At 41.2% G+C, this 9,235-nt stretch overlaps 1 long non-coding RNA gene across 1 annotated transcript; it reads right to left on the bottom strand.

Moving 5' to 3' along the window:
* Window positions 1-100: 100 nt before the first annotated feature.
* On the bottom strand, window positions 101-3,986 carry LOC137124661 (uncharacterized). The gene is made up of 3 exons (XR_010913999.1): window positions 3,336-3,986; window positions 457-804; window positions 101-367 (listed from the first exon to the last, which is right to left on the bottom strand). It is a non-coding gene; the product is annotated as an uncharacterized lncRNA (long non-coding RNA).
* Between the last annotated feature and the right edge of the window lie 5,249 nt (window positions 3,987-9,235).

The raw sequence follows: 9,235 nt of genomic DNA, 5'->3' as shown, positions 1-9,235 counted from the left end.
CCCTACAATAAATCATCAGGACACACACACACACACACACACACACACACACGCACACACACACACACACACACACACACACACACACACACACGTTTAGAAACAGCAGGTGTTGGTGTGTTAGTAGAAGAGTGTTGAGGAAACTCACACACTGAAGGAGACGGAAACGTCTCTTGTCCTTTTACAGCACAGGAGAAACTGTCTGTAACATGAACACTGACGGAAATATTAGAAGAAGTTTGTCCTTCAATTTTCTGTCCCTTGTTGTACCAGATGTATGTAGGTAGATCACAGCTGCTGTTACACTGCATCTCCACCATGTTAGAACCTGGATATGATGCTGCTTTGATCACCTGCACACTGAGAGCTGAATGTGCACAAAGAACAAAAATGATTTCATTCATACACGAAGGAAAATATTTCAGACACATGAACCTTTTGGAAAACAAATGTTACCTGTAACAGACAATTTGACTCCAGGTTGACCAGTAAATTTCCCATCTGATTGGTTTGTTTCAAATCTGAACTTGTACACAGCTGAGTCGTTCTGTCTCAGGTCTGCGATTCTCAGAGTACAGACTTTGTCATCACAGAGAAACTTCACACGACCTGTGTAATGTGAGTCTGTTGTCAGATTCTCAGGGTTATTATCAGGTCCTTTAGTAAACCATATTCTCTTTAAAACTCTGATATATTTATCAGGTGGGTATTTGTAGGTGCAGTTTATGTCCACTGTTGATCCGTTTATAGCACAGATGTCAGTAGAAGTGTAATTCACTCCCCAGCCATCCTGACCATGTATCACTGTAACACAGAACAGAAACAACTGAATTAACCTCAGTTAAATATCTGTCAAGAAAAATGATCAGATCTGATAACAGATAATTCTGCATCACTCTACAACAGCTGAACTAGAACATTTGATTTGGTTCTACAGTGTTTTTTAAGTTTTGTAGTTTCAGCTGTGCTTCATTCTTCCTGTGTGTCTCTGTGGTAAAAAGGATCAGTACAAAGCCTGAAACGTGAATCTTCCTTTTAGAAGTTTACTGCTGTTTCACATGTTAAGAATCATGATTCATGGTGTTTTAGTAAGAATTTAACACACAGTGTTTGATCTGTTGAACTGTGTGAACTACACATGATGCATAGGAAGATGTGACCATGATCTTTATAATAATGTGTGTGTGAGCACTGAGGAGTCATCAGACACTGTTGCTTTTCCTGTTTATCTTCCTGTTTGTTCACTCTGTGGTCGAGTTGCTGCTGAGTTAAGTGTGAAAATATCCACAGCAGCTGTGTTTAACTCTCCTGAGAAGACAAATGTCCACTACTCAAACAGTAATAAAAATACACAAGCTCTCAGTGTCCCACTTCTTCTTAGCTAACCTCTTTCTCTGTATACACTCCTGAACTTCTTTGTTCCACCACCAAGTCTCCTTGTCCACTTTCCTCTTTCCAGATGACACAAAGAGTACCCTCCTACCTGTCTCCCTGATCACATTAGCTGTAGTGGTCCAGTCATCTGGAAGCACCTCCAAACCACCCAGAGTCTGTCTCAGCTCCTCCCTGAAAACTAAACGACATTCTTCCTTTTTCAACTTCCACCACTTCGTTCTCTGCTCTGCCTTTGTCCTCTTCATCTTCCTCACCACCAGAGTCATTTTACACACCACCATCCTGTGTTTTCTGGCTACACTCTCCACTACCAATGCTTTACAGTCACTGATCTCTTTCAGATTACAACGTCTACACAAGATCTAGTCCACCTGAGTGCTTCTACCTCCGCTCTTATACGTTACCCTATGTTCCTGCCTCTTGTGGAAGAAACTGTTCACTACAGCCATTTACATCGTCTTTGCAAAGTCTACCGCCATCTGTCCTTCTGTGTTCCTGTCCTGAAGACCAAACCTGCCCATCACATTCTCATCACCTCTGCTCCCTTCACCTACATGTCCATTGAAATCTGCACCAATCACCACTCTCTCACCTCTGGTGATGCTCTGCATCACTTCATCTAACTTAATCTAACTAACTTTCTCCTCTTCTAACTCACATCCTACCTGTTGGTCATAACCACTAACAACATTGAACATCATCAACCTGTCTGATACTGTTTTCACCTCTAGAACATTCCTCACCAAATCCTCTTTTAGTATAACTCCTACTCCATTTCTCTTCCTATCTGACCCATGGTAGAACAACTTGAACCCTGCTCATAAGCTTCTAGCCTTGCTACCTTTCCACCTGGTCTCATGGACACACAGTATGTCCACCTCCCTTCTCTGCATCATGTCATCTCTTCTTACAAATACGCCTTCCTCCTTTTCTTCATTGAACAACAGTAGCCCAATTTCCTCCAATAGCCTGTAGGTCAACAGCACTGGTGGTGTTCGTTGTTAACCCAGTATGGACGTCATGATTCACATGTTTAATTTGGCATGTGTTTTACGTGTTGCCTTTCCTGAAACAACCCTCTGCATTTATCCAGACTTGGGTCTGACACAAGAAGACACTGGCTTGTGCCCCCTTGTGGCTGCATTAAATATACTAGAGAACTCACTTGTACTTAGCAGTAAACCCCTACTGGTAGATTTAGCCCAAAAAAAGCTCAGTGTCCAGACAGTCCACTGTGGTGCTCAAATGTCCAGGGCCAGATTTGAATCCCAGTGCAGCCCTGTAACTCTCCATATCAGTTTACTTTAAATGGTAAATGGAATTGTTTTATACTGATAACTACAGTATGAGGGCAGCAAGGTGGTGGAGCTGTTAGTGCTGCCACCTTACAGCTAGAAGGTCCCTGGTTTGAATCATCCTTCTGTCTGCAGCCTGTCGGTGTGGAGTTTGCATGTTGTCCCTGTGCTTGTGTAGGTTTTCTCTAGTTTCCTCCCACAGTCCAAAGACAGACATGTTAGATTAATTGGTGACTCTAAATTGCCCATAGTGGTGAACATGAGGGTGAATGGTTGTCTGTCTGTGTAAGTCTCTCTGTGGCACTAAGATACTGGGGACCTGACCAGAGTGGACCCTGCCTCTCGCCCGATGACAGCTAGGATAGACTTCAGCCCCCCAGAGACCCTGAACAGGATAAGTGGCTACAGTAAAATACTTTTCTTCGGGTTGTCATTCAGTTCCCTGAGAACGATCGTAATAAATGTCCCAAGAAGAAAACTGTCCAGTCATTACCAACGACAACCAAATGTCACAAACAATGTGAACTTGAGATTTGCACAGTATTTTATTCCCATTTCCATCTGTGTTTGAGGACATTCACACAACTCTTGTTGAATTTCCTCACATTCCTCTATTATAAAGCAGCAGATGTAGATGTACAGCACCTGACACAGAGAGAAGGGAGACGACAAATCCATTCACTGCTGCTGTTAAACTCATAGCTGCTCCTCTCATGTGTCTGTGTGACAATAAAACATGTTAGCAGACAAATACAGAAACAGGAAATACATCAGTCTCAGACAGAGAAGGACTCTGTCTCTAAAATGTCTTTCCTCTGTCACCAGTGAACAGAAGATAAAAATCAGGCTGTTGACACACATCACACTTCCTTCTTCACGTTATTTAGCATGAAGAGCAAACACTAAACTTTAAGCCTTTACATATAAGTATAGAATTTATTGAGACGGGTTGATTTTCATGTCATTGTTTAATTTCTGACACTTTAACTGGACTCTGTAACATTAATGTTCTCTCTACTGCAGATAATCTTTTAAAATCATCCTAAAGCTGAAGAGGCAGCATTGACCGGCCTGGGATCCGCAACTGGAGAGACAGCATCTGACGAGCCAGAGGAAGTGTCAGCAGCCCAAGTGGTAACGTCAGCCGGCCTGGAGTCAGAAGCTGAAGAGGCAGTGTCGATAAGTCCGGGGTCAGCAGCTGAAGAGGCAGTGTCTGACGAGCCAGAGGAAGTGTGTCCCAGTTTCCCCCCAGTCCTGAAATTGGCCAGGACCCCCAACATTCTGGGTACCCCAGGCAATTCGATCAGCCATGATTGGGAATAGATAATCTTTTCCAGCTGGGCAGCAGTCTCCCTGCGTAGGTCTGGGTCTGTAGACTGTTGGAATGTCTCCACTAGGTTGGTAATGAGACGTTGGATGATCGGGTTTTGTTTGTCCCTGGCCATAAGCTGCTCATAACTCCACTGATGTAGTATCTACGCAACTTCGGGAGCAGAGGATGAGGCAGGAACCGACTGGGCAGGTGGGGGACTGTGGGCCGAAGGGAGACTACGAACTGGGGATCTGCAACGGAGGGGGGGAAAGGGCTGAGGTTTGGTCTGAAGTCTGGAGTTTTCTTTACGGCGGGGTCCAACTCCCGGAGGACAAAAGGCTAAGCGGGTGCCCTCAAGACTATTTAAGAGGCCAGGCTGATCAATAGCTTCAGGCCCGCAGCCAAGGGAGCGTTCAAAACTTCCAAGGATAGAGTTCAAAACCCTCCTCCTTACATACAAAGCTCTTAATGGTCAAGCTCCATCATATTTAAAAGATCTCATAGTCTTGTATCGCCCGATTAGACCACTTCGATCCCAAAATACTGGCCTACTTGTGGTTCCCAGAGTTTGCAAAAGTAGAATGGGAGGCAGAGCCTTTAGCTATCAAGCTCCTCTCCTGTGGAACCAGCTTCCAATCCAAATTCGGGGAGCAGACACCCTCTCTACTTTTAAGACTAGGCTTAAAACTTTCCTTTTTGATAAAGCTTATAGTTAAAACTCCTCACTCAACCCTAAATAGCTTTTCTCTATACATTTATTTGTCACCACTGTATGCCATTAATTCTGTGTCCTACAACCTGTACAATGCTTTGTTGTTGCTTTTTTTTGTTGTTGTTGCTTTTTGTTGTTGTTTTGTTGTTGCTTTTTGTTGCTCTTTTCTTTTTTTTCTCCACTTTCCACTCACCCCAACCGGTCAAGGCAGATGGCCGCCCACCCTGAGCCTGGTTCTGCTGGAGGTTTCTCCCATTAAAGGGAGTTTTTCCTCTCCACTGTTGCCTAGGGCTTGCTCAAGGGGGATTTGTTGGGTTACTTCTACATACTTGTGTAGTCTGGACTTTATTCTGTAAAGTGCCTTGAGATGACTTTGTTGTAAATTGGCGCTATATAAATAAAGTTGAATTGAATTGAAAAATTAGTCCAGCATTTATAAATGCTCTTATCATCACTCAGTGCTGTTTTGTCTCCTGGGAACAGTTGTCCCTGCCTTGTAACTGAAATCTGACATGTTTTGGTTTTTGAAGCTGTCCTACTGAGTTGGTGACTGTCTTTCTATTTCAGTTTTTACACTGCGCCTGCTCTACTCTCTGTGTTCTTCTTTGCTTAAGAAGTAAAAGCTACAATCGGACACAAAAGGACACTTAAACATGTTAAAACATAATTTAAAAATGTCTGTAAAGAAAATGCATGCAGACATAGTTTACTTTTACTAGTCATATGATTGTCATTTGTGGCAATTATTTACAATATATGTATAATGTATTTAGTTCATTCTGTCAGTTCTGTCTACTTCCTGTTTGGGAGTGACGCTGTGAACCCGAGGCTCTAATTGGCAGCTTCAGGTTTTGGCACGAGGTGCAGAGAGCAGCTTCTGGAGCCAATGGACATGGTTTTAATCTTCGTGACCTCCTGTGGTTGGACGGTTGTCTGCTACAGCAGGTGAAGGTGCGGTGTTGGGGTTGATTCTCTGATCTTAGATCAAGAGCTTTTTTTCCAAATGGTTTTAGGATTTTGTTACCCGTTATCTCAGGACGCTCTTCATCGCGCTCTAAACTGTCCGTGTGCTCGCACATTTCCTGTGCTCCACCTCAAACCTTCCTTCACGCGCGGAGAATTTCTGCTCTTGGATCTTTGCGCTCGCGCTCAGAATCACCAAACCATAGCATTCAAGCGGCCTTGACCAGTCACGTGGCAGGGTGCGGGAAGAAGGATGACCGGAAGGCGAGTCCTGTAGTACATTAGCATGTTTGTTACTTTTTCGTTTTGACTTTGAGTGAACGTAGAAGAGAAGCTCATGGCGGCTGTTTTGTACAACCTGCTATGAAGAAGGAAAAACATCTTCAAGTTCTTTCCGGTTAGTAGCATTACTGTTTGTTTCTACACTGTTAGCAGCAGAGCTAACCACAAAGAGTTAATGAAAATTGTTTCAGTTATAAAATATTAAAAGGACCAAAAGTAGATTCACTTATTTATGGTCAAATGTAGTTTTGCTGTCTTCTAGTAGTGAAGCTTGTTCCACACTTTCGTGTTTGGTTCGGCTTTTGATTAGAACATGTTTGGTACGTGTTGATTCACACTAAGAGGATTTTCAGTTCTCTGCATTTCCAGTTGGACTTGGGAACATGAGCAAGAGACAGAGGTGAAAACACCCCAGTGAGGGCAGCTCACCTACAGCATGTGATTCCAAAGGCAGCATAAAAAGGAAAATTAAAATGAGTAACTAACTATGCTGCATTCATTTTTCTTCTCACGTTTCAGTGTATTAACTTGGCTTTCAAGTGTTAAATGATGCAAACTTTCTCATCTGCCCTGATAAAGCTGGTAACTCACTTTTATCCAGACACTGAACTGTTTCTAAACCCAAAAAGTAGATTTGCAGAGATGTTTTATCACTTACTGTATTTTTTCCTGTTTTGCAGTATTTGCATAAACAAACGTTTTAGTTGTTGTTGTTGTTGTTGTTGTTTTTTAATTTGAGCTATAAATGCTATTTTTGTGTCATAATATTTACCTTTTTTTTTCTAGTCAAGCAAATGAATAATGTGAAGAAAAAAGAAATCTGACATCCTGATCTCTATCTTCTACTAACTAGTGCCAGAGGAAAGACATATTTACAGTTTATTAATGTAATGTGAGTAGAGTTGTCTCTTGATGTGACTGATGAACTTCCTGTCTATAACTTGTTCTGTTGTCTTTAGTCACACAGACACATCAGCAGAGCAGCTATGACTTTAATCATTTTTTTTATCATTAACACAGTATTAAATCACACCAGCCGTGTTGTAGTCTGTTTTTCTGATCTTAGTGTGATGTTAGTTAACTCTTGATAGTAAAGATCATCTGCTGTGACATGTTTGTGATGATCAGATGATGCATGATAAACCAGAGGTGGGAGTCACCTGATTGGAAAAAACTATACATAAGTAATAGCTTTATATGTTGTTAAAAAAACAGACTGATAGCATCTGGTAGACAAAGCCCCCTATACACTTGAAACTGGACGTAAACATTTACAGCATGTACAGTGTGTAATTTAACTAGCATAATCACATGACAGTATTTTTATATACACAGAATCTAGATTTAAATGACCAATTGTGAAAGACAATCAAATTGGAAAATGTTCTTTACTGATCTTTAAGTGGTCCAGTTCAATTTTGGGGGTCACTTCATTCCAAATAGCTTGAGGCACAAAATATGAAGCCTAAACCTGAATAATTGGGAGTTTTTTCTTCAAGCTGCTTTTACTATTAATTTAATCTGTGTATTATATTTGTGACAATTGGTCTTGGGTGTTAGGACTCTGCCTGGTTTCTACAGTGTCTTTATATTTTTATATGCTCAACTTGAACTAACACTGTAAAATGAACAAACTGTGTGACACCTATCATTTATACAGTGCATGCAGAAAGTATTCCCAGCACTTAACTTGTTTCACATTTTATTATGTTCCAAAATATATTAAATTCATTATTATCCTCAAAATTCTACAAACGAATCCCTATAATGACAATGAGAAAGAAGTTTGTTTAAAATCTTTGCTAATTTAAAAAAATGTTTTTTTTGAATAAACCACATGTAAGTATTCACATCTTTGCTTAATAGTTTGTTCAAGCACCTTCAGCACCAATTACAGCCTAAAGTATTTGTGAGTATGATGATACAAGCTTGAAACCAATTTTTGGGCAGTTTCTCACATTCTTTATTGCAGTACCTCTCATGCTCCATCAGGTCACAGTCAATGAACAGCCCTCAGCGTTGGTGCACAGCCATATTCAGATCTCTCAGATGTTCAAGCTCTTTCAGAGAGGCCATCAGGTTCTTGCACATCTCCCTGACTAAGGCCCTTGTCTCTCAACCACTCAGTTTGGCCGACTGTTCGCTCTAGGAAAAGTCCTGCTGGTTCCAAACTTCTATTTACAGATGATGGAGGCCACTGTGCTCATTGGGAGCTTTAATGCTGCAGACATTTTTCTGTACCCTTCCCCAGAGCTGTGATACCATCCTGTCTAAGAGGTCTACAAACAGTTCCTTGGACATCATTGCTTGGTTTGTGCTCTGACAACTGTGGGACCTTATATAGACAAGTGTATGCTTTTCCAGATCATGTCAGATCTACTGAATTTCCCACAAGTGGACTCAAGTTGTAGAAACATCTCAAGGATGATCAGTGGAAACAGGAAGTACCACAGCTCAATTTTGAGTGTCATACCAAAGCCTGTGAATAAAGAAATGTACATGTGATTTCTTAGTTTTAATAAATTTGCAAAGATTTCAAGCAAACTTCTTTCACGTTGTCATTATAGGGTGTTGTTTGTAGAATTTAGAGGGAAATAATAAATTTAATCCATTTTTTAATAAGGCTGTAACATAACAAAATGGGGAAAAAAGTCCTGTTAAATTTAGCAATGCTGTTAAAATATAAGAGATGATTAGTTTTCCCTTTTCTCTGTGCTTGTTAACTGGGGTTATTGTGATGCTTCTGTTGTTCTGTGTTTCAGTGATACAAGGTCAGAATGGTTGGAAAGTGACTTACACTGCTCCTCACATCTGTGCCATACAAGGATCAACAGTGGACATAAACTGCACCTACAAAGACCCATCCAGAAAAAATGAATAAATCCAGAATAAATACATTTTTCCATCGGGAAAAAAAGCTCTTGACCTGAGATCAGAGAATCAACCTCGACACCATTCCTTCACCTGCAGAGTGCAACAGTTTAAAACATGTTCTGGTTTAATGAATGAGTCACTGAGTCAGTAATTCCTCAGTGGCAGAATCCCTCACAGCCTGAGGATCTTAGTAAAGTCTCCCAGTATTCAGGTCATGTTCAGGTCTTTGAGACAGAGACAGGACGCTCCACTCTGAGAATCACTGACCTAAGAGAGACAGATTCAGCCCAGTATCACTTCAAATTCATAACACAGAGCTTTGAACATAGGAGCAGTTTATCTGGAACAACTCTGACTGTCGCAGGTATTAACAAAGATTACTTGTAGTTTAATTTACTGGTT

Source organism: Channa argus, chromosome 3 (genome assembly GCF_033026475.1).
Source record: "Channa argus isolate prfri chromosome 3, Channa argus male v1.0, whole genome shotgun sequence".
NCBI classification, from domain to species: domain Eukaryota; kingdom Metazoa; phylum Chordata; class Actinopteri; order Anabantiformes; family Channidae; genus Channa; species Channa argus.
This window is presented reverse-complemented; position numbering and strand designations above follow the sequence as displayed.